The sequence below is a fragment of the Pristiophorus japonicus genome, chromosome 14 (genome assembly GCF_044704955.1).
Source record: "Pristiophorus japonicus isolate sPriJap1 chromosome 14, sPriJap1.hap1, whole genome shotgun sequence".
Classification (NCBI taxonomy): domain Eukaryota; kingdom Metazoa; phylum Chordata; class Chondrichthyes; family Pristiophoridae; genus Pristiophorus; species Pristiophorus japonicus.
This window is the reverse complement of record NC_091990.1, coordinates 37,808,228-37,833,179: the sequence shown is the minus strand read 5'-3', so window position 1 is coordinate 37,833,179 and position 24,952 is coordinate 37,808,228. Positions and strand designations below refer to the sequence as shown.

The 24,952-nt window shown below is 45.2% G+C and overlaps 1 protein-coding gene across 1 annotated transcript in view; it reads right to left on the bottom strand.

Moving 5' to 3' along the window:
* Positions 1-20,250, bottom strand: part of rhbdl2 (rhomboid, veinlet-like 2 (Drosophila)) — a 93,779-nt gene extending 73,529 nt beyond the window's left edge. Inside the window, exon 1 of the mRNA XM_070898487.1 lies at positions 20,131-20,250. The gene's annotated coding sequence lies outside the window, so the exon portion shown is untranslated. The remainder of the gene's footprint in view (positions 1-20,130) is intronic.
* Between the last annotated feature and the right edge of the window lie 4,702 nt (positions 20,251-24,952).

The following is a 24,952-nucleotide window of genomic DNA, read 5'->3' as shown; positions in this document are numbered from 1 at the left end:
CTTGCTTGCTTCGTTCAACGCATTCAAGGACCGAGCACTCTATCTGGGATGGAGAGAAGAAACCTTCATCTATGAGCAAAGAGAGCCTCGCTATTTCGACTGGGAAGCTGACCTTGAGACTGGAACTTGGAAACCACAGATTGATACGGAACCAGAAGATATGCCTCATCGGGAGAAACAGCGAGTAAGCCAAAGGGGTAACTGGTGAGCATTACCCCAGCCCACACCTCCTTTAGACCACCGCATAATGTGAAGGGGTGTCGTGTGTCTCAACCAAGCCTGAGGGATTTCGTGGGGAGGTTCTACGCAGATCATAGGCATACGCACAATTTGTTGGACAGATTCGGTGGTGCATTATTGATCCAAGCAGGGGTGTTTTAGTCATGGGTACTTTGCGATAGGGGCCTGTTCAGGCGGGCCAGTGTTCTGTGTTGTACTGTGTTTATTTTACACCATCAGGGTGTGCTTTACTGGCTGCAGGTGTGTGCTTTAACTTGAATAAAAGCATTATGACGGTTGAGACCAAAAGATCTGTCTATAACTGAGTATTCTGTTCACTACTATAATTCCCGGGTCTAGAACTGTTGTAAGGAGGGATGATTCGAAACCACCAAGGGCAAAAACTTTGAAAGATTTCTCACATAGGAACCTGTTCTAACAGAAAAACACTTCACTCTACAAGATCCTTATTCTGTATGCAAAACAGATGCTTTGGATTGGAGCATTTCGCTTCCCCCATCCCAGCGGTTTTTCTCCATGTTTTCTAATCACTAATTATGACTTCATTTTAAACGGTGCACCTTGAGATAGGAATAGGACAGATTACATTTATTTTAGTCAGTCTTTGTGACAGAGTTGGAGACTGTGACAGCACATTAGATCCGGCATTCTGCTAAACAAAAAGCAGAGATGTTCTGACACTGTCCTAAACAAATAACTAGTTTGTTTCTGAGTGGAAATCCTGTTTAGACAGGAAATTATACACAACAGTTTAATAATGTGCAGCATTAGAAACATTATCATGAAGCCTTGAGAGTTACTCATTCTAAACCTTGATGTGGTATCATCCAAGTCCATGAGAAAGGAAAAATCTTTTAGACTTATTCATCTGGTTTGAGCTTAGTTATTCATGTGACCTACACTACAAACTGTAGGTCACATGAATAACTAAGCTCAAACTGTAATGTATGTATTTTTAGGGTCATAATCACTTCCTGTGTCTTAGGTTCTAAGTTAAAAGCTGCTTGGATGGGCACTTGAAGTGCCGTAACCTGCAGGGTTACGGACCTAGAGCTGGTAAGTGGGATTAGACTGGATAACCTCTTGTTGGTTGGTGCAGATACGATGGTAAGTACTGCAGGGAATCGAATACGGCCAGGGAGATCTCCTGGACATGTTTCAATCACTCGGGTGGGTCGGACAGGAATTTTCCCAGATTTTGTTTCCTCACTTGGCCTGGGTTTTTATTTGTTTTTTCCTCTCCCAGATCGCCTGGCTCCGGTTGAGGTGAAGTGTAGAATATTGCAGTGCAAGGAGTGTCGCAGTTGTATGGGATGGACTGGTTGGGCCAGATACTCTTTATCTTTCCACCATTGTTCGTTGTTTATAGCTTGATATGTAACCTTCAGGGCTGCTGACAGAGAGCCGTGTGGCTCTTTGTCGACTGGCGCAGACAGGATGGGCCGAAATGGCCTCCATCTGCGCTCCAGACTTCTAAGGGGTCGATTTTCACCAAGGCCTCAGCCCGCCCAAGTGCCGCCCAAAGTGCCACCACTGGCCGTCAAGGTACCGGACGGTACTTTGGGCGGGATATTCAGGAATTCTCTCGAAGGTAAGTGAACATTTTAATACTTTTTTCAAGGTCTTCGGAGATTTTTTGTATTTTTTATTTGTGATTTTTATTTTCAGGTCTTCGACTCTCCATGGGCCCGACTCCATTCTCAGCGGCACTTGGGTGCCTCTGTTGCCAAGAATGAGACCTCCCACCTTCTGCCACCTAGATTGGCGACATACGTTTTCTATTTACCGCCCACCGACCTTCGAGGGACCTTCTTCATGAATATCCCGCCCAAAGTACCGTCTGGTACCTCGGCGGCACTTTGGGCAGCACTTGGGCAGGCAGAGGCCTTGCTGAAAATCAGCCCCTATGTTTCTAAACTATCAACAGAGACAGTTGGAAAACGCATACACTTTTCATAATTTATATAATAGAAAAATCTTGCATTTGTAAAGCACTAAGTCCTTAAGACATACAAAGACACATCCATTCCCTCAGTACTATACTGTCATGTAGTTGGGCTTGAACCCACAAACTTCTGATTCATAGGCAAATGAGTTACTGGTTGTGCCAAGATAATACATACAAACTAAATATTATCAGATCTGCAGAACCAGTTGAGTTAGCCTATCTCAAACATCTTTGTTTATAAACAAAGGCCCAGATTTTCTTGGAGACTTGCTCTATTCTAATGGCACATCTGCAGTTTCGGGACCCTTGAACAGCGCTGAAGAGGACTAAGTGATTTACGCCATTAACTATGCCACTCCCTATTTTCCTGGGACCTTTGCGCTGCTCTGCCATTCCCCTCGCCAAAAACAGTGAGAGGTTAATTATCATAGGTCCACCCCTCATAAATCAATGATCGCTATTTTCCTGCATTTAAATCAGTTTTCACACCGCTGCCATTTAGACATAAAAATAATGGCACCATTGACCTGATTTATGTGTACAAGTCTGTGACTGTGATTATAAGAACATAAGAACATAAGAAATAGGAACCGGAGTAGGCCATATGGCCCCTTGAGCCTGCTCCGCCATTCAATAAGATCATGGCTGATCTGATCATGGACTCAGCTTCACTTCCCCGCTCGCTCCCCGTAACCCCTTATCCCTTTATCGTTTAAGAAACTATCTATTTCTGTCTTAAATTTATTCAATGTCCCAGCTTCCACTGCTCTCTGAGGCAATGAATTCCACAGATTTACAACCCTCTGAGAGAAGAAATTTCTCCTCATCTCAGTTTTAAATGGGCGGCCCCTTACTCTAAGATTATGCCCCCTAGTTCTAGTCTCCCCATCAGTGGAAACATCCTCTCTGCAGCCACCTTGTCAAGCCCCCTCATAATCTTATACTTTTCGATAAGATCACCTCTGATTCTTCTGAATTCCAATGAGTAGAGGCCCAACCTACTCAACCTTTCCTCATAAGTCAACCCCCTCATCCCCGGAATCAACCTAATGACCCTTCTCTGAACGGCCTCCAAAGCAAGTATATCCTTTCAGAAATATGGAAACCAAAACTGCACGCAGTATTCCAGGTGTGGCCTCACCAATACCTTGTATAGCTGTAGTAAGACTTCCCTGCCTTTATACTTCATTCCCTTTGCAATAAAGGCCAAGATACCAGTGAACTTCCTGATCACTTGCTGTACCTGCATACTATCCTTTTGTGTTTCATGCACAAGTACCCCTAGGTCTCACTATACTGCAGCACTTTGCAATCTTTCTCCATTTAAATAATAACTTGCTCTTTGATTTTTTTTCTGCCAAAGTGCATGACCTCACACTTTCCAACATTATACTCCATCTGCCAAATGTTTTCCCACTCACTTAGCCTGTCTATGTCCTTTTGCAGATTTTTTGTGTCCTCCTCACACATTGCTTTTCCTCCCATCTTTGTATAGTCAGCAAACTTGGCTACGTTACACTCAGTCCCTTCTTCCAAGTCGTTAATATAGATTGTAAATAGTTGGGGTCCCAGCACTGATCCCTGCGGCACCCCTCTAGTTACTGGTTTCCAACCAGAGAATGAACCATTTATCTCTGTTTTCTGTTAGCCAATCCTCTATCCATGCTAATATATTACCCCCAACCCCGTGAACTTTTATCTTGTGCAGTAACCTTTTATGTGGCACCTTGTCAAATGCCTTCTGGAAGTTCAAATACACCACATCCACTGGTTCCCCTTTATCCACCCTGTTTGTTACATCCTCAAAGAACTCCAGCAAATTTGTCAAACATGACTTCCCCTTCATAAATCCATGCTGACTCTGCCTGACCGAATTTTGCTTTTCCAAATGTCCTGCTACTGCTTCTTTAATAATGAACTTCAACATTTTCCCAACCACAGATGTTAGGCTAACTGGTCTATAGTTTCCTGCTTTTTGTCTGCCTCCTTTTTTAAATAGGGGCGTTACATTTGCAGTTTTCCAATCTGCTGGGACCTCCCTAGAATCCAAGGAATTTTGGTAAATTACAACCAATGCATCCACAATCTCTGCCGCTACTTCTCTTAAGACCCTAGGATGCAAGCCATCAGGTCCAAGGGATTTATCCGCCTTTAGTCCCATTATTTTACTGAGTATCACCTCCTTAATGATTGTGATTGTGTTAAATTCCTCCCCTCCCTATAGCCCCTTGACTATCCACTGTTGGGATATTGTTAGTGTCCTCTACCGTAAAGACTGACACAAAATATTTGTTCAGAGTTTCTGCCATCTCCATGTTCCCCATTACTAATTCCCCGGTCTCGTCCTCTAAGGGACCAACATTTACTTTAGCCACTCTTTTCCTTTTTATGTACCTATAGAAATTCTTGCTATCTGTTTTTATATTTCGTGCTAGTTTACTTTCATAGGGCCCAAGTTTCGAGCCGCGCCTAGAACAGCGCAGTCCCAACCTGGACGCCCGTTTTTCGCGCCACAAAGTGCGCCTAAAAAAACCCTCCAGATTCTCCACCTCCCTGCAGGTCCTCTGGCCCTCGGCGCAGTGCAGCAGGAGCTGTAGGGGGCGGAGCCAGGTCCCTGCGCTGAAAACAGTGCCGGGACCTCTGCACATGCGCGCTACAGTGGGCACGCAAGTGCAGTAGCTCCAGGCGCCCGAATCTGTGTGGGAGGGGCCCGAAGCACGCAGCCCCTAGCCCTGGCCGAATGGCCTCACTGGGGCTGCGTGAATAAGGCTCCTCCCACACCCAGCTCCTTCCTCCCGACTCGACTCCCACTTCCCGCCTCCGAACCGAACCCGACACTGACTCCCGCTCCCCCCCGCCTCCCCGCCCACGAACCCGACCCGACACCCGCTCCCCCCGCCCACCTACCCGGACCAGACCCGACACCCGCTCCCCCCGGACCCGACCCGACCCCCGCTCCCCCCCCCACCCCGCCCCCGCACCGGACCCGACACCCGCTCCCCCCCCCCCCCCGCCCCCGGACTGGACCCGACCCGACTCCCGCTCCCCCCCCGCCCCCGGATCCGACCCCCACTTCCCCCCACCCCCTGCCCCCGGACCCGACCCGACTCCCGCTCCCCCTGCCCCCGGACCCAACCCGACTCCCGCTCCCCCCGTCCCCGGACCGGACCCGACACCCGCTCCCCCCCACTCTGCCCCCAGACTGGATCCGACCTGACCTCCCTACCCCCGACCTGACCTCCCTCTCCCTCTCTCCCTCCCCCCGACCCGAACCGACCTCCCTCCCACCACCCCCCCAACCCGACCCAACCTACCTGTAAATCTGGTGCTGGGGACGGGCCCGGCCCATTCAGCTTCCCTCCTTCTCCTTCCCCCCCAATCTCCTTCCCCCCCAATCTCCTTCCCCCCCAAATCTCCTCCCCCCCCAATCTCCTCCCCCCCCAATCTCCTCCCCCCCCCAAATCTCCTTCCCCCCAATCTCCTTCCCCCCCAATCTCCTTCTTCCCCCCCATCTCCTCCTTCCCCCCCAATCTCCTTCTTCCCCCCCCAATCTCCTCCTTCCCCCCCACAATCTCCTTCTTCCCCCCCAATCTCCTCCTTCCCCCCCACAATCTCCTTCTTCCCCCCCAATCTCCTCCTTCCCCCCCACAATCTCCTTCTTCCCCCCCCAATCTCCTTCCCCCCAATCTCCTTCTCCCCCCCAATCTCCTTCTCCCCCTCCTCAATCTCCTCCCCCCAATCTCCTTCTTCCCCCCCAATCTCCTTCCCCCCCAATCTCCTTCTCCCCCCAATCTCCTTCTCCCCCTCCCCAATCTCCTTCTCCCCAATCTCCTTCTCCCCCTCCCCAATCTCCTCCCCCCCAATCTCCTTCCCCCAATCTCCTTCCCCCAATCTCCTTCTTCCCCCCCCAATCTCCTTCCCCCCCCCAATCTCCTTCCCCCCCTCAATCTCCTTCCCCCCAATCTCCTTCTCCCCCTCCCCAATCTCCTTCTCCCCCTCCCCAATCTCCTCCCCCCCAATCTCCTTCCCCCAATCTCCTTCCCCCAATCTCCTTCTTCCCCCCCCAATCTCCTTCCCCCCCCCAATCTCCTTCCCCCCCTCAATCTCCTTCCCCCCAATCTCCTTCTCCCCCTCCCCAATCTCCTCCCCCTCCCCAATCTCCTCCCCCCCATCTCCTTTCAACCCCCAATCTCCTTTCCCCCCAATCTCCTTTCTCCCCCTTCTCCCCTTTATCCCCTTCTCCCCTCCCCCTTCTCCCCATCCCTCCCCCTTCTCCCCATCACTCCCCCTTCTCCCCATCCCTCCCCCTTCTCCCCCTTTGCTCCCCCCCCTCTCTCCCTCTACCCCCCTCCTCCCCGTCAGAAACACAGACACTGACAGACAGAAAATGAGAGAGACACACAGACAGACAGAGAGATAGAGACACTGACAGAGACACACTGAGGGGGGCATCCCAGCACGCTGTTGGAGGGCTCCCGGTGCTGCAGTCGGTAAGTAGAAAATGTTTTATTTATTGATTTAAAAAAAAAAATAATTTCTTATTTATTTTTTTTGATTGATTTATTGGTTGATTTATTGATGTATTTATCATTTATTATTGATGATGGCTCTTTATTTGTAAAACTGAAGTGTTTAATGTTTGTAAACTTCCTTTTAAACCCCCCCCCCCCCCCCCCATTCCCTACGCCTGATTTGTAACCTACGCCTGATTTTCTAAAGTGTAGACAAGGTTTTTTCGAGCGTACAAAAATCTTCACTTACTCCATTCTAAGTTAGTTTGGAGTAAGTTTTCACTGACGAAACTTTGAAAACAGGCGTAAGTGGCCGGACATGCCCCCTTTTGAAAAAAAAATTCTGTTCCAAAGTGAAACTGTTCTAACTGACTAGAACTGGAGCAAACTAAATGACGAGAATTCCGATTTCTAAGATACTCCGTTCTACACCAGTTGCTCCTAAAAATCAGGAGCAAATCATGTGGAAACTTGGGGCCATAGTCTCTCTTCCCTTTCCTAATTATTTTTTTAGACATTCTTTGCTGGCTTTTAAAAGCTTCCCAATCTTCTGTCCTCCCACTAGTTTTGGCCACTTTGTATGCCCTTGTTTTTAATTGGATACCATCCTTTATTTCTTGAGTTAGCCACGGATGGTTATCTTTTCTCTTACACCCTTTCCTCGTCACTGGAATATATTTTCCTTGAGAGTTGTGAAATATCTCCTTAAATGTACACCACTGTACATCAACTGTCCTACACTTTAATCTATTTTCCCAGTCCATTTTAGCCAACTCTGCCCTCATACCTTCATAGTCTCCAAATGGATCCAAATGTCATTGTGACCTTCACCATGAGCCACGTTGGTCTACTGTTTTTCAAACACAGCATACTTTGGGGATTCCTGTGTTCTAAGCAAGACGGAAATAGCTTTATCTTCAAAGTCACTGTTTCCTTTAACTGGCGGCATGAGTCAAGTCTAAATCTACAATTGTGAAGACGTTCACAGAAGCAATAGGAAGTTGATGTAATTTGCAGCTGTCATGCCTCTTATTGAACTATAGCTTCAATGCACCGCCATTTTAACCATTAAACCATTTCCTAAAATAACCCAAGCTTCAAAAGATTTGTTTCTAATTTTTAATAACAGACATATGCCAATTTAAACCTACATACATATTAGTTTAATTTATAGACATGCTTGCCAACTGAGTGGGCAGTTCTTGGGTCTCATAGTTCCACTAGACTGGAGCCTGTGCTCCATTGCACATCCTCACAGTTTATATTAACAGCTCTACAAGGTTAAAGCAAATAATCCTCAGCGTGCAACCAAAATTTAAATTATTTTTTCTCGATTGGAAGCAGTTTACATGTACAAGTTAGGGTCACATTTTAAAATTATAATGGTCTGGAAGTTCCTGCTCCCGTTCCACTGTCGTAACTTGGGCGGAAGTGCAATGGAAATAGTCTGGCAAAATTACGGCGGCAGAGCGGGAGTGACTCCAAGGACATCCCCGGCCAATATATTGTTGCTTTACCTGAGCTATTTTTTAAATGATCATTTCTACTGAGACTGCTTCCTGGGCTGAGCTGCCTCCATTCCAATACCCGGTCTGCTTCTGCAAGCTCAGCTTTCTGCTCCTCTCCTGCAAATGGGTCATTCTACATTCAGCTAGCTTTGATCCGTTCCTGTCATTTCCATCCTGCTCTTTGAACCTTCTCATATCGTCTCTTCCATGTCGACTGTTTACAAACAGGTCATGTCTCTCCAAATCCTTACTATGCCTGTGTAACCCAAAATCCCTCGGTGGCCATTCATATGCACATTTTAGCTACCACTCTGGACCCACACTCATTACTTCCATCTCCCTCTTTTACCTCTTGGCCTTTCTCTCCTGTCTCTTCCACTTCCTGTCACCCAGTCCTGCCACCGTTCATTTCTCTGGTCTCAGATAATTTACCCCAGCTAATTACTACCCAAACCCATAATTTACTGCCTTCCTACTCTTCCGTGCAATCCTAGGCTTCTGTGACGCTTGGCATTCCCCAAAGGACCCATCAAGGTACCCGGCACTGCCTCCCGACGGATAGCAATCCTAAAGGGCCCATCCTCCTCTCTCACTGACTGTCCCATCCAGCGTGCCCATTGGGGGGGCAAATGTTGCCAATCTTCTTCCTGTCTCGCTCATCCCACCACCACTGCTCACTCAGATTCTGCCAGCTATCACTTACCCTCTCCGCATTACCCTCCAGAATGTCCATTGATTTATGGGCTCTTGGCACCCACGACTTTAATGTGGATGGTTGCATCGACATCCTGGCTGACAGAAACTTGGTTCACGGATGGTGACATCTTACCCCGGACTGAAGCCTCCTGACCCGCCTGGTGAGACCTTCCATCAACTGCCTTTCCCAAACCGCAGTGTGGTCTGTATTACCAAATCACATTTTGGTCTCTCCCCCTACTCCCCTCCTGAAAACATCTCACCTTGTTCTACCCCTTTCATCCTTCACCTCCTCTTTTAAATACTCATTCTCTACAAAGCCCCGTCCCCAGTTTCTCCCCGAAATATCCTGCCTCATTTGCTCCCTCAGCCTTTGCATTGAGCGACTCCTCATCCTCGGTAATTTTAATCTCTACTTTAACTCACCTTACCTTCTCTCCTCTGATTTCGCTATCCTCCGATTCACCCTAAACCTCTCCCTCCATATAAGCTAGAAGCTCTCCTACCCATATTCATGACATCCCCTTGACCTGCTGTCCCTCATGGCCTCTCTATGGTCTCAATCACAGACAAGGGCATCGCTGGCCATTTGCTTGTATCCTTCACTACAAATAACAGCTTCCAACCCCACTTCCTTTGATGTCAGCCCCGGAAAAATTCTCTGAAGTTAATTATTTACAATTGCACTTTCAAGCTGCCAACTACCTTGCCTTTGGCCTTCCATTCATCATGATACTTTCTGCAGCTGTAGATTTGCTCAACCATTCCCACACCTCTACCATGGATGCCCTTGTCCCATTAAAACCTTCACTCTCTCCCATCCTGAACATTCCCCACCCACCAAACCCTCCTCCCCCCCCCGCCCCCGCACCCCCCACCCCCACCCATAGCTACGTCAAGTTCAAAGGACGCAGTCTTGAGCGTATTTGGTGCACATTTTTTAGCCATCCATCACCGGATCTGGCTGACCACATCAAGTGCTATTGGGCCTCACTTTCTTCTGCCAAAATCGCTCACTACTTCAGGATCATGCTGAGAGCAAGGATAATCCCCAGCATAGTTTTTCCACTACCCACGGTTTCTTTAAAACATTTTCCTTCTCCCCTGACTGCAACAGTCTCATCTTCAACAGGGTTTGAGGAGCTCACAGACTTCGTCAATAAAGCTCCGACTTTAACCTAACCCACCCAGTGAGAATGGGGTGAGTTCGGGTCGGTTGCCCATTTTACACCCTATCCAATTTTACTCTCCGTTGACTTCAACGAAAAGTAAGATCGGATGAGGTACAACACGGGCATCTGACTCAAATCTGCCCAGTTCCTGCTGGGTGGGTTAGGTTAAAATTGGGGTTTAAGATTGAGACCATCTATTCAGCTGCCTCTGTTGCTGCCCCCTTTTTCACCAAGCCAAATCTCATTTCCCGGCTCCAAACTACCTTAGCCCTGATGCCACATCTTTCGCTGGTTTCTCTAACTCCTGTGATGCCTTTGGCCCATCAAAGCTATTGCTTCCCCTGATCACATACAATTGCTATTTTAAAAATTCTACTCTTTAATTACCACTGTTCCTCAGTGGTAATTTAGCAAAACCTCAGCTTGTCTATTCGTCCCCATATCTCCAGTATTCAATCCTGACTGACCTACACATTTTTTACTTCTTAAGTCACTGTGTGCATGCAAGAAATGGCTTTATCAAAGATCCTACTTTTTTTTTACAAATATCGGCTTTCTTTGTCATTCTTTTTCTCCTGTCATTTCTTTCATTTTCTTGTGACCTTTCATTTACTCCAAGTCTCAATCAGAGTCTCAGTCAATCGCACACGGCAACCCTGAGATTCTCCAAGAAATACTTAATGACACAACTAGTTAACTGTTTTAAAGACTACCAAGATAAATTACAGCATCTTAGTAGCCTTTTAAGTACTATAGTTAACTAGTGCCACAGAAATGTGTTTGGAGCTGGGTTTCTGTGACACACAACAATTGCCATAGAGATAGGAATCAAGTTTCCACTGAATATACACTGCCATTTTGTCTGAATGAATAAATTACAGACTGAAGCATATATGCAAATTACATAGAGGAAAAACATTCAAATGAAACTTGCTATGCATTAAAATGTACCTTTAGGTCCCTATCTTTGCCAAAGTCAGAAATACAATTTTAAAACAAGAATTCAACATGCTAAGCAAAACCAGTACAATTTATACAATGCAGTGATCTTAGTCGCAAATCAAAACATACAAGATTGTGAGGGGGATTGACAGGGTAGATGCTGAGAGGTTGTTTCCGCTAGCTGGAGAGTCAACAACTAGGGGGCACAGTCTCAGGAAAAGGGGTCAGCCATTTAAAACCGAGATGAGGAGTAATTTCTTCACTCAAAGGGTTGTGAATCTTTGGAATTCTCTGCCCCAGAGGGCTGTGGATGCTCAGTCGTTGAGTATATTCAAGGCTGAGATAAAGAGATTTTTGGACTCCAGGGTAACCAAGGGATATGGAGATCTGGCGGGAAAATGTTGAGGACAATGATCAGCCATGATCTTATTGAATGGCGGAGCAGGCTCGAAGGGCTGTATGGCTTATTCCTGCTCCTATTTCTTATGTTCTTAAAACAAAATAATTACTGGTTACTCCATGCTGGACTTAAAACTGGTTTGCCAAGAATGATTACACCAAGTCACTCAACAATAGCTATTAGTTTTTTGTACATTCTGCAGTACTATGCCCAGTTTTATTCCTCTCACATGGTGATATCATGCTCTTGGAAAAGATTCAGAGGACAACGAAATTGATTCCTAGCTTAAAGAATCTTTGTTACTCAGGTAGGCTTCAGGGGCTGGGTTTATATATTTTAGATTAGCATAGACTTAGGGGCGACCTGATAGAGATATATAAAATAATGAAAGGGCTGGATTGCATGCCTATTGATAGATCATTTCAGTTTGGCAGATTGGGGAGGACTAGAGGACATGCATTTAAAATACACAAAAGTAGTAATAGGCTAGGTCATAGGCTGTTCTTCTTTTCCCAGAAAATAATGAACCTCTGGAATACGTTTCAGGCTTGTCCAGTGCATGCTGACTCTCTGAATGCCTTCAGGGGAGAGCTGGACCTGTACTTGCTGGGGCAGAGATCGCATCATATAAAAGGTAAGTGGTTTAATAGTTAACGTACACATCGTCAATGTGATCTCCTAGACTGGTTTCTATCACCTGAGAGGGACGGAGAGGAATTTTCAAGATTTGTTTTTCTCTTAATAGCCCTGATTATTTTTATGTCATTTACTACCTCTTCCAGGAGATTACTTAGCTACGGAGGAGGGGGTAGGAAGTCTCTGGTCATGATGCTCCAGGCATCCTAAGTGTGGGGCAAGCTTGATGGACCAGTCAATATTTTCCTGACCGTCATTTTCGTATATTTGTAAGTCTTGAACAATTGATTGGTGATCCAAACACAGATAATCATTTGATTTTTCCTATATTAGTTAAGTTTCTACAGAAAGTGCCTATATTTCCTGATAGATGTTTAACCAGGTATCCATGTAGTGCACGCAGAAGCTGCTGTTCAAATATAAAGTCATGTTAGTAGACAGAGGAGTCTCAGCAATGCATTACATGTTCATCCATCAATATCATCAGCAATACTTTTAGGCTTTAAAATATGGTGAATGCACAATAAACTGGAAACTATTATTGAGTAGGATTGTTCTGCTCTATAAGACAGTCCAGCAATTATATCATCAGAACTTTTTCAATAATAACTGTTGTTGTATATCTAAAAGCCCACTGGGTAATACTGAGATAGGATGGTCAATCTGCGAAGGAGTTTAAACGTCAATGGTCATTATTACAATGTTAAAAGATTATGAGACTGAAATTGCCTTTTTTTTGCAATGGCCTTTTTGCCCGGGGGCAGGCGGCTGAAGCGCCTCAGGTGAAGTTGGGGGCGATTTGCCAGTAGCGCCGCACTCCAAGCCAGTGCGCAACAGGCGATGACGTCATCGCCGTGCAAGCTGACCCGTTTGCGCCCCGTGCCGATCTCTTTGCGGCCCACAGGGTAATTGCCCCACAGGTCATGAGGCTGGTGTGGGCCAATGTCGGCACCAGCTTCGCGGGGCACTGACATCCGCCCGGGGTGCTCCTTAAAGGAGAGGCCGAGTGCGCTCGGGGCTGCCATTTTATTTTGTCGGCCAACTCTTCAGTCAACCCGACAATGGCGGCCCTCGTCTCGACTGGGCTGCCTTCATACAGACCGCACTACCTTTTGGGTGCCGGGCCACTGGCCTGGTCGAGCGCGCCCCTGGTGGCCCAGTAACTGAAGGGAAGGGCATTGTAGCGGGTTTGTACTATGCTGAACTTCCACATAGCACTGATCTCTTCAGCGCGGCATTGAACTCAGCGCCACATTAATGCCCCAGGAGCATCCCTCCAACAAGGTGGAGCGCCTGAGACAGCGAGCCGCCTCGTTTGAGGGGCGCAAAACCCAATTGTACGCCGGGAGGTAAAAGTCCTGGGCCCGGAAGATTACTGCCCCCAAACGGGTGTGGGGCAATTTTGGCCCCTATAATCTTAAGAAAAAGAATGGGAACTAAAGAAGCAAATATGAAAATATGCCGCTAAAAATCACCTTGTTATTGGAATATCAAACACGATAGGCTCTGTTGGGCCTCTGAGCATTATGAGAACCTTATGATCAATTATATATTTAAGTTTCACCAAAAATGGAGCAAGAATAGGAATAATTGCTTTAAAGACATCCAACTGATGAAGGACCCAAATGTCGAACCATGTAGATTCTAATTTAGAAATGGAAGAAATGCACCACCGCCCTTTTTACTTTAGTAAATATCTTCATTTTTGTAAATTCCTCTCATTGTTCAACCTCAACATTGCATCAATCTAAACTGCTAAGAAATTTTCATAGCTGGATCCAATATACACTTACGCAGACCCTATTGCAAAATAAAAGGAGACCTGTATCTGATTGAGTTTTTTTTTAAAGTAAACCCTTTATAACATACTAATTTTCTCATGTAATTTCCCTGTTTTGAGTACACAATGAGCTCAATGCAGCCTTCAAAATACCCTCACTCTGCCTTCCATTTTGGGAGCTATGGTTCAGATATTAAGAGTAGAAGTGAATAACAGACTCATGACAGTCCTGCAGTGCATGTCAATTAATGCATGAAATGACTGCACAATTTTATTCACTTGTCCGCAATATGCATGGCAAATAAATATTTTGCAAAATCATTGATTTTAATCGATGAGGCAAAGTACAATAGCTTAATAGCATTTGGTTAGACTAATAGTCAGCAAACAATAAGATGTCAAATTGATCCTGTTGGATCCAGCAAGAATGTGTAAGTATCTGCAAATCAAGAATTAGAGGAAATTGCCTGTATCTTAAATAAACATTCTGTACAAGGTAACCACTAGGCAATTGGTTAATCAATCCTCCTGTCATTGAAAAACCATTGAGCAAAGCTTCCAATGGTCCTTTTCTACATGTAATATGGTGACAATTACAAGCAAAAAAAATATGACTTTACATAGGTATACAGTGTAACAGACATAAGCACCAACATAGGGGAGCAGATGCTAACATTAGAACTGCACAAAAGGGTTATCTTTTATTATTAAAAAATATGGCAGACACCTACAATGAAGCTGCAAGTTTCTCTAAGATCCTACACCTTCTTTACAGAATGTAATAAAAGCTATGTAATTACATAGAATTTAAACACAGAACCTGACAGAAAACCTGTTTCACTTTCAATAGCATTGATTTTAACTCCACCCGCCCGGCACAAATCAGACAGACGGGCAGATGAAATTGGCCGGGTCACTTGACAACCAAAGTCCCGCACCCATCCTGCTGCCTTCTATTTTAACCTGCTCTTCTGAGTTATGGAAAGCCACAAGGCAGCAGATTCCATCTTTAAATATGCAGATGACATCATCAGGCCCCCATTGCAATTTTAACAGAGGCCTGAGCAGAGAAGCCATTATGGCTTTTCCAACAGTTGAAGACAGTAGAAAGAGGATCCAGTACCAGAAGAGGCCCATACAAGTAAGAACGTTTTTTTAACTTTCCTCGTGGTGCCGAGAGGAGCAGGATTGCTACTTCAGGCCCCACAAGGAATGCTTAGGCCTCCCCCACCCCAGGCTCCCACACAGCTTTCCTCTTGCAAGACTCTCCCGAAACCCCTTCCGTACAATTTATCTTGTTGTCGGCAACTGTTCCGATGGTGCCGGCTAGCAGCCATCTGTCATCAAAACTTGTGCTTCCGCCCGTATCAGGCGAGCAGCTGATTGGTGGCACGGAGATGAGTCCCGAGAGTTTAAATCACCCAAACCTCATGCTGTCAAGGTCAGGTCGGATCGGGTGGGGTGGGGGTTGGACGCTCAATTTGGCTGCCTTGTCCCCCAACAACTACCGTTTCCCACTCCCGGTTATAATCAGGGTTAATGTCTTGTTTCATCTGTCTAATTGAAGGAACTAGTTAGTTTTATAAAAGTAACAAAGCATGGAACAATTAAAAAATTATAATCTAAATAATAAAGTAAGTACATATTATAAATTACTTATATTTTCAAATCATTTAATGAAGAGACTTTTCTTTTTGGGCATATTCAAGAATCCAGTGTGCTAACCTCAATAGCAACATAAGGAATTGAGAAATGTGAAGGTGCAATTTGGTTTGTTAATCCCATTCCTCTATAATCCACACCACTCAACCAAACACTTAGACAAGCATGTCTGTCCTATTAAGTCTTCACTAATTTTACTTCCCTTCATTCCTGAATTTGCCTTTCCTTATGTTTTTTTTATCATTCAATCCCTTCCAGAGGTGAGGTGAGAGTGACTGCCCTTGACATCAAGGCAACATTTGACTGAGTGTGGCACCAAGGAGCCCTAGTAAAATTGAAGTCAATGGGAATCAGGGGGATCTGCAGTCATACCTAGCACAAAGGAAGATGGTTGTGGTGGTTTGAGGTCAATCATCACAGCCCCAGACATCACTGCAGGAGTTCCTCAGGACAGTGTCCTAGGTCCAACCATCTTCAGCTGCTTCATCAATGAACTTCCTTCCATCATAAGGTCAGAAGTGGGGATGTTCGCTGATGACTGCACAGTGTTCAGTGCCATTCGCAACTCCTCAGATAATGAAGCAGTCTATGCCCGCATGCAGCTTGACCTGGACGACACTCAGGCTTGGGCTGATAAGTGGCAAGTAACATTTGCGCCGCACAAGTGCCAGACAATGACTATCTCCAACAAGCGAGAATCTAACCACTGCCCCTTGACATTCAACGGTATTACCATCACCGAATCCCCCACCGTCAACATCCTGGGGGTCACCACTGACCAGAAATGTAAATGGACTACTGTGGCAACAAGAGCAGGTCAGAGGCTGGGTATTCTGCGGCAAGTGTCACACCTCCTGACTCCCCAAAAACTTTCCACATCCACAAGGCACAAGTCAGGAGTGTGATGGAATACTCTCCACTTGCCTGGATGAGTGTAGCTCCAACAACACTCAAGAAGCTCGACACCATCCAAGACAAAGCAGCCCACTTGATTGGCACACATCCATCACCTTAAACATTCACTCCCCCATCACCGACGTACTGTGGCTGCAGTGTATACCATCTACAAGATGCACTGCAACAACTCACCAAGGCTTCTTCGGCAGCACCTCCCAAACCCACGACCTCTACCACCTAGAAGGACAAGGACAGCTGGCACATGAAAACACCATCACCTCCAAGTTCCCCTCCAAGTCACATACCATCTTGACTTGGAAATATATCTCCATTCCATCATCGTTGTTGGGTCAAAATCTTGGAACTCCCTCCCTAACAGCACTGGGAGAACCTTCACCACAGGGACTGCAGCGGTTCAAGAAGGCGGCTCACCACCACCTTCTCAAGGGCAATTAGGGATGGGCAATAAATGCTGGCCTTGCCAGCCACGCCCACATCCCAGGAACGGATAAAAAAAGAGTATTTCTCTTCTGTTACAGTTGTTTGACAAGTTTTTGAAACAAATTACTAACATCAAAAAGTACACTATTACTTTCAGATCAGCCATGATCATATTGAATGGTGGAGCAGGCTCGAGGGGCCAAATGGCCTACTCCTGTTCCTATTTCTTATGTTCTTATGTTCAAATGTGGTTTATTTGGATTCTTGAGAAAGAATCTGGAATGGAATTGAAGTCAAAATAATCTATTTTTTTGGCAAATCTTTTTAAATTTTACTGCAATATATATATTAATCATCTGAAATCCTTACACCCATACTACAAGAATGTGCCTAACTTTTGTAAAGTTGTGATGTCCTTTGGTTGCCTAAAGATTTAATTATTACAGTTCCAGAGTCCTATCTAAGGGGAATAAGTGTCATGGAGGGGGAGGGAAAGGATTAAATCACTATCATTTCACTTCAGATACAGGGTGGAATTATCAACTTTTGCAGGAGCATAAAACAGGCGGTTGCGGATCAGATTTAATTGAAAGAAAAATCGTGTACCGTGGCCGATCCCACACCTGCGTTTTACACCTGCGCCAAAGTTGAAAGTTCCACCCATGGTTTCAAATGCAACTTAGACTGATGGAGTGATAATCTGTTCTCTCTTTCAGTCATAATGTTCCTAGGTGAAATGTAACCTGGAGGTAGTGGGCACAAGTCTAGAGCACAAAACCACACAAAATTCAGTCTTACTCAGAGAAGTCCATCAGGATGTTGTTGTGGGAATGTCACACTGTACACCTCTTCTAGGTCTGGGATTATGGACCTTGTTGCAGCAGATGTGAGGGAAATGTTCCCTGCTTCCAACACTTAGAATACCTGACTTTGGAGCAATTGATGATCACAATGATTATTAACAGCAAAACGGTGCTCACTCTCCAGCATGGACCTCTTTCAGATGATACAATCCATCAGTATAACATTTTTTTACAATAATTCCTACCTCTAAAACAAAATGGTACCTTTTCACCATTCACTTCTCAGGTACCACACAACAGGTATGCTTATAGGACAGATTCTTGCCTTCAAGTTTTAGCACAGTATTGGGCAGGAATACAAAGAACCGAGGTCAGCAATATTGTTGTACCAACATTGATATCTGATTATGGATATTTATAGGGTAGACCATGTTATCTATACTTAACATGGGGGTTGGAAGGCAGGTGGGTGGAGGGGGAGAAGAAAAGTAAAAGTTCAAGGATTGCAAGCTACAGAATGTCATTAGTAAGTCAATGGCCAGTATCCATGGCAGCAGATGAAATGGGAGTCAGTTATTTTTATAATTTGTCACCAGCTTCCTTCTTGTGACATGATAGAAACTGTCAGGTCATTTGTGAAATAGTGTTTTCTGTTTGTGAAAAATTAAAGTGCTTCCTGTTTTCTTAGTAGCTGCTCAATGACTAATCACATAAAGGGAGAATAAACAGTGGCACTCACTGCACGAATCTCAAATGATGTCCATTACTTTGTTGTTGTTTTCAAGTGTGTTTACTGTTTAAATGTGCAGCGATAAATGAGGTGAAGTCACATTAAGCGCCTTGGGATGATTTTCTGCATTAAAGGCACTAGATAAATGCAAGTTGTTGTTTGTATTATCACATTTGTAACATAATGGGCTTTAGGATCTTAAACTTAATTTATGGGCAGCTTATATTCCTCATTGTACCTTTCCTTTTAAATCCCTCAACTACCCCCATCCTGTCAGGCTGCTTGTCTGACATCAAGTTCACAACTTCCTTCACTCAACACTAGGATGACCAAAACCATCATCTTCAGCCCCCATCACAACTCCACTCTTTCACCATAGGCTCCACCACTCCCCCTGGCCATTCTCAAGCTGAACCAGACCATCTGCAATCTTGCCATACTATTTGGTAATCAACTGAACTTTCAACTCTGTATCCTATCCAACACCAAGCCATTTGCTTCCTCATCTGCAACTTTACCTGTTTCTGTCCCTACTTCAGCTCCTCTAATATCAAAACCTTCTGCATGTTGTCACTTCTGGACTCAACTACTTGAATAGTCTCCCCGCTGGCCTCCCATCCGATATGCTCTATAAACTTGAACTTGTCAAAAATTCCACCGTGTGCATCCTACCCCACAGTAAGTCCTGCTCAATCATCACCCTGTTCCTCCTGACTTACCCATTCCCAAAACATTCAACTCAAAGTATTGGTCCTTGTCTATAAATCCCTTCATTGCCTTTCCCCACCCCATGTCTAATCTGCTCCAGCCCTATATCCCCTCCCAAATGCGCTGTTCCTCTGATGCAGGCCTTGTGTCCATCTCCCCCTCCACACTTCAATTCACCATGGGTAACAATGCCTTCAGCTGCTTTGGTCCTCCTTTCTGGAACTCTTTAAACCGTTCTGTCTCTGGATCGTTCCCCACTATCTTTAAAAACATTCTCAAATCCCATCACTTTAGCCTATGAATATGAATACTTAGGCAACCAGCGCCCATCAAGGAGGGGCGCCAACAGGTTAAGGAGAGAGAAGAGGGCATTAGTGAGAAAAAATTGGCGGGGAAAGGTCCAGGTGTTTTTCAACAAATATTTCATAACCTATTCCACATTTACACTAAAAAAGTACAGCTCTAATTGGCTTTAGATCCAACAGTTTGTGAAGAGGTAGGTGGGCTTTGCCTCTATTTGTATGTTAGGAAGGTTTCATTAAAAGCGCCAACTGAGACATTGCAGCTTTTGATTAGTCTACAAGTTATTGTGTTCATTCGTTCATTCCAGTCTGTCCCCAGGCAAAGAAGCGACTAGACCTGTTTTGTCTGGCGTGTTTATTTGCTATCATTCGCTCCTGCCCCACTTCCTGGGCGCAAAACATCAGTTGCTATTTTAAACATTTCCCTGTCGAACGTTGAGGATTACGCAAGGAGAGTGAGTCGCCAGATCAGAACTGCAACCAACAATCCTTATCAAAACATTTCTTAAACTCATTTTAATTTAAACTGCAACGTTGAGAAAACCATCTCACAACCGCAATATATTCTCACGATTGCAATATCTTTTGATGATATATTTCTTTCTGGTTTCGGGTTATAGCTTTGAAATAAAATAACACACGATTATCGCGATCCATAAAAGATTTTCGCTCGGTACTTATAATAAATGACACTGGGGAAAGAAGAAATGACAGACTGTTTTACCATAAGGAAAGCAGTTTGAACTCTGTTTACCTGGATCAGGTGCTCTTCAGCTATCTATGTTAAAGGATTTACTTTCGTGCGCTCTCAAACGAGATCGTGCTGTGAATTTGAAACGGACATCCACAAACTGATCCTTGCTGCCTCCTGTGTTTTCCTCAAACTCTCTGTAATCTTCCTAAAAGTTTTGATCAATTTTCCAGCCGCCAGGATCAAGCTGATTGGTGCATACAGGAGTCCGGAGGATTTGGAGAGGCTGGCTGAGCTGTCAATTATCTGATGTCTCTCATGTTTTTGTACTACCAGGAGGAAGTCACTCTCAACAAAAATAATCTTCTAAAGACCACAAATAAAAAGGTCTGCCAAAATGTTAATGACCAGAAAGTGGGCATAGGACAGTATCAAACACAACTTTAGTTTGGCTGTACACTTGTGATGTTATAACATGTTTAGGTCGTCGGCCGGGCAATTGGCACATAATGTGATATTAAAAGGAACAATCTTCATGAAAAGGGGAGTTTAGCAAAGTTGTTGCTTTCGGAGGCAAAAGAAAGCCATGGATCGTTCTCATGCTATCTTGAGTAAGTGACACCCTGACATGATGCATTTCCAGAATCAATCATAATAATCGTTTTAATATTTTTTAAGCTTTCTTTAAACTGTTTCAGACAGTCTGTGGGAATATATTGATGGGCAACATAAAAGGGAACCCAAAAGTCGTCTATAAATATATAAATAGTAAAAGGATAGTCTAAGGAAGGGTGGCGCCAATTAGGGACCAAAAAGGAGATATTCTTGTGGAGGCAGTGAGCATGTCTCAGGTACTCAATGAGTACTTTGCATCTGTCTTCACTGAAGAAGAGAATGCTCCCAATGTCACAGTAAAGGAGGTAGTAGAGAATTGGATGAGGTAATAATAGATAAATAGGATGTACTTAAAAGGTTGGCAGCACTCAAAGTAGAAATGTAACCCTGTCTGGATGGAGTGCATCCTAGGTTACTGCGGGAAGAGTGAAAATTGCAGAGGTACTGGCCACAATCTTCCACTTCTCCTTAGATATGGGAGTGGTGCCAGAGGACTGGAGGATTGCAGATGTTACATCTCTGTTTAAAAAAGGAGCGGATAAACCCGGCAACTACAGGCCAGTCAGCGAAATGTCAGTTGTGGGGAAACTTTTAAAGACATTAATCTAGGACAAAATTAATTGGGACTTGGAAAAATATGGGTTAATAAATGAAAGCCAGCATGGATTTGTTAAAGGTAAATCACGTGTGACTAACTTGATTGAGTTATTTGATGAAGTGACTGAGAGGGTTGATGAAGGTAGCGTGGTTGGTGTTGTGTATATGGACTTTCAAAAGGCGTTTGATAAAGTACCGAATGACAAATTTATTCGCAAAATTAAAGCCCTTGGGATTAAAGGGGAATTGGCTGCCTGGATATGAAATTGGCTAAGGGATGGAAAGCAGAGAGTAGTTGTTTTTCAGACTGGAGGGAAGTGTGCAGAGGTGCCCCCCAGTGGTCAGTGTTGGGACCACTGCACTATTCAATATATATTAATAACCTGGACTTGCGTATACAGAGCATAATTTCAAAGGTTGCAGATGACACAAAACGTAGTAAACGGTGAAGAGGATAGTAACAAATTTTAAAAGGACATAGATAGACTGATGAAAAGGGCAGACACATGGGAGATGAAATTTAACGCAGAGAAGTGTGAAGTAATTCATTTTGGTAGAAAGAATGAGGAGAAGCAATATAAACTAAATGGTGCAATTTTAAAAAGGAGTGTAGGAACAGGGAGACCTGGGTATGTACGTACACAAGTCTTTGAGGGTGGCAAGATGTTAAGAAGGCTGTTAAAAAGGCATACTGGATCCTTGGCTTTATAAATAGAGAAATAGGCCAGAATTTTCACCTTGGAGTTGGGGCGGGTGCTTACAGGCCATGTAGCGAGTCGCCATCATGAAGTTTCAACAGAGCATTCTGCACTGCACAGTTAACTGAATTGGATCAATTGAAAGAAACATAGAAAATAGGTGCAGGAGTAGGCCATTCGGCCCTTTGAGCCTGCACCACCATTCAATATGATCATGGCTGATCATGCAACTTGAGTACCCCATTCTTGCTTTCTCTCCATACCCCTTGATCCTTTTAGCCATAAGGACCACATCTAACTCCCTTTTGAATATATCTAACGAACTGGCCTCAACAACTTTCTGTGGTAGAGAATGCCACAGGTTCATAATTCTCTAAGTGAAGAAGTTTCTCCTCATCTCGGTCCTAAATGGCTTACCCCTTATCCTTAAACTGTGACCCCTGGTTCTGGACTTCCCCAACATCGGGAACATTCTTCCTGCATCTAACCTGTCCAATCCCGTCAGAATTTTATATGTTTCTATGAGATCTCCTCTCATTCTTCTAAATTCCAGTGAATATAAGCCTAGTCGATCCAGTCTTTCTTCATGTCAGTCCTGCCATCCCGGGAATCAGTCTGGTGAACTATCGCTGCACTCCCTCAATAGCAAGAATGTCCTTCCTCAGATTAGGAGACCAAAACTGCACACAATATTCAGGGTGTGGCCTCACCAAGGTCATGTACAACTGCAATAAGACCTCCCTGCTCCTATACTCAGAGTCTTGCATGTTTCCCAGCCAATTAAATGGAGCGGGTTTGATGATGTCATCAATGACTAACTTTAAGCTCAGATATTTAAAGGAGTCTTGCGCACATCACAGTTGAATATTATTGAAGGAGACTTAAAGGTGTTTGGGAGCGGTGGCTATTGTTATCTATCGAAGACCTTTGTGAAGATGCAAGCAAGGATGGAGTCACAACGCCAGAGGCTGTGCCCAGGTTCCCAAATGCCTCCCTGGAAGTCCTGGTCCAGGGAGTCAGAGCACAGAGGGAAGTCCTATTCCCTGGTAGTAGCAAGAAGAGAGCAGCCAGTGAAACCAAGAGGGTATGGTTGCACAAGAAGTGAGCAGAAAGGGTGTTGTCAGCCGCTCCTGGATTCAATGCCACAAGAGATTTAATGATCTCATGAGGTCAGGAAAGGCGAGTACAATACCACATGCCACATTCAATTACATCCTGATGTGCGTGTCACCCAACCCCATCACTCTGCCTTCCCAAGCCTACTCCTGCACGTCACTCCTCACACCAACCTACCTTGCAGGTGCACCCATCCCTCCCTGTCTATGCACTTACTCACATCCCTATCTTGCTAACCACCACTGACACTCAGCCGCATCCTAATGCACATAGAAAGTGACGCCACAGAAGGAGGCCATTTGGCAATGTCACGCCATTCCCTCATAGTCACCATCTACAGATGTAGCTCATCCATCCTTTACACTCATTCCATCACTCTCACTCAAAGTTCTCTTCTTTCCCTCCTGGCAGAAGAGAGCACAGAACAGGAGAGCAAGAGAAAGAACCGGAGGTGGCCCTCCAATATACACTAATTGGACGCCAGCAGAAGAGGAGGTACTTGGAGTAAGTGGAGTGGCAGAGGTGTTGGCCGTGTGAGATGGAGAAAGGGGAACCTCCCAGCAACCTGGTGACAGAATTAAATATCCTACATGGCATACAACAGTCACTCATGGTGACTGATGAAAGCAGCCAATGAAATATCATCATGTGCATAATGGTAATGTTACACATTCTTATCATAAGAGATCGAATGCAGCTTATCCAGCCGTGATGTGCATGATTGTCAAGAGAATGGAGGAGTCCATCGCTAACATGAGCAACACCATGTCGCAGGCAATGGCGACGATGTGCCGTTCCATGGAAAGGATGGCCACCTGCATGGAGCAGCAAATGTGCCAGTCAAATGAGAACATGCTTGCTGTGAACAACAGATTGCAGACTCTTATTGATCTCAGCTCTAGAAGAGATAGCAACATAGACTTGGGCGTTCATCGCCCCACTGATATGCAGCAAGGTGCTCGCCAGCTCCTTGCTAGGAGAGGAGTGCTGATGGCCCATGAAAGGGATGATGGTGAGAGGGGACATGGAAGTAGGGGCTCTGCTCAAAGCATTCCCATTGCCCCCCCCTCAGTCAGAGCCCCACATGCTGCCTCAGATCCCGATGGCCGAGTCTGTCCCTGCACAGCTGCAGGTGAAGAAGTCTTTGGCGGGGCCCTCAAAGGCTGCAAATTCAGAGGATGTCCGCCAAAAGTGTTGAAACAGTCACAGCAGTGAACTGAGCAGCCTGCCTCTACCTCTGTTGAAGCCACAGGGGTTGCACCACGTAGAAGCACTCGGAAATGAAAATAAGCACAATCGTAGATACACAAGGGTATGTACATGGATGTTTGCCAAAATCTTAAGTGTTAAGTTTCAGTTCTATTTATGATTCACATGAATTTATTTATTTGCACCACTTTCCACTCTTGTCCATTTTTGCCTGCTACCTGGAAAGTGACCTTGTCACTTGGAGTGAATGGTGAGACGTTACTTAACCTCTAGCAATGGGTATTAGATAGGAATGTTTGGTCATTTTAAGACTGCTTTGTGTTGTTGGTGGGTGGGGGATGGTGGGGGGGAGTTGGTACAGCGTCTGGGAGCCAGATGGGTGCACTGGTGCAAATTAACTAAATCGGACCATTATGAGGCCCTCCCAGGTCTCAATATGTGCCACTGCTGGTGCCATCTCCACCTCAGGTTCCTCCTCCTCCTCCTTCTGTTCCACCTGTTCCTCCTCCTCCTCTGAAGAGGCTGTGTGCTCTGTGCCATGCTCCTCCTGTAGCTCCAATCCTCGCTGCTGCACTATGTTGTGCAGCGTGCAGTATATGACAATGATTCTGGAGACCCTGGCTGGTGCGTGTTGAAGGGCTCCTCCAGAT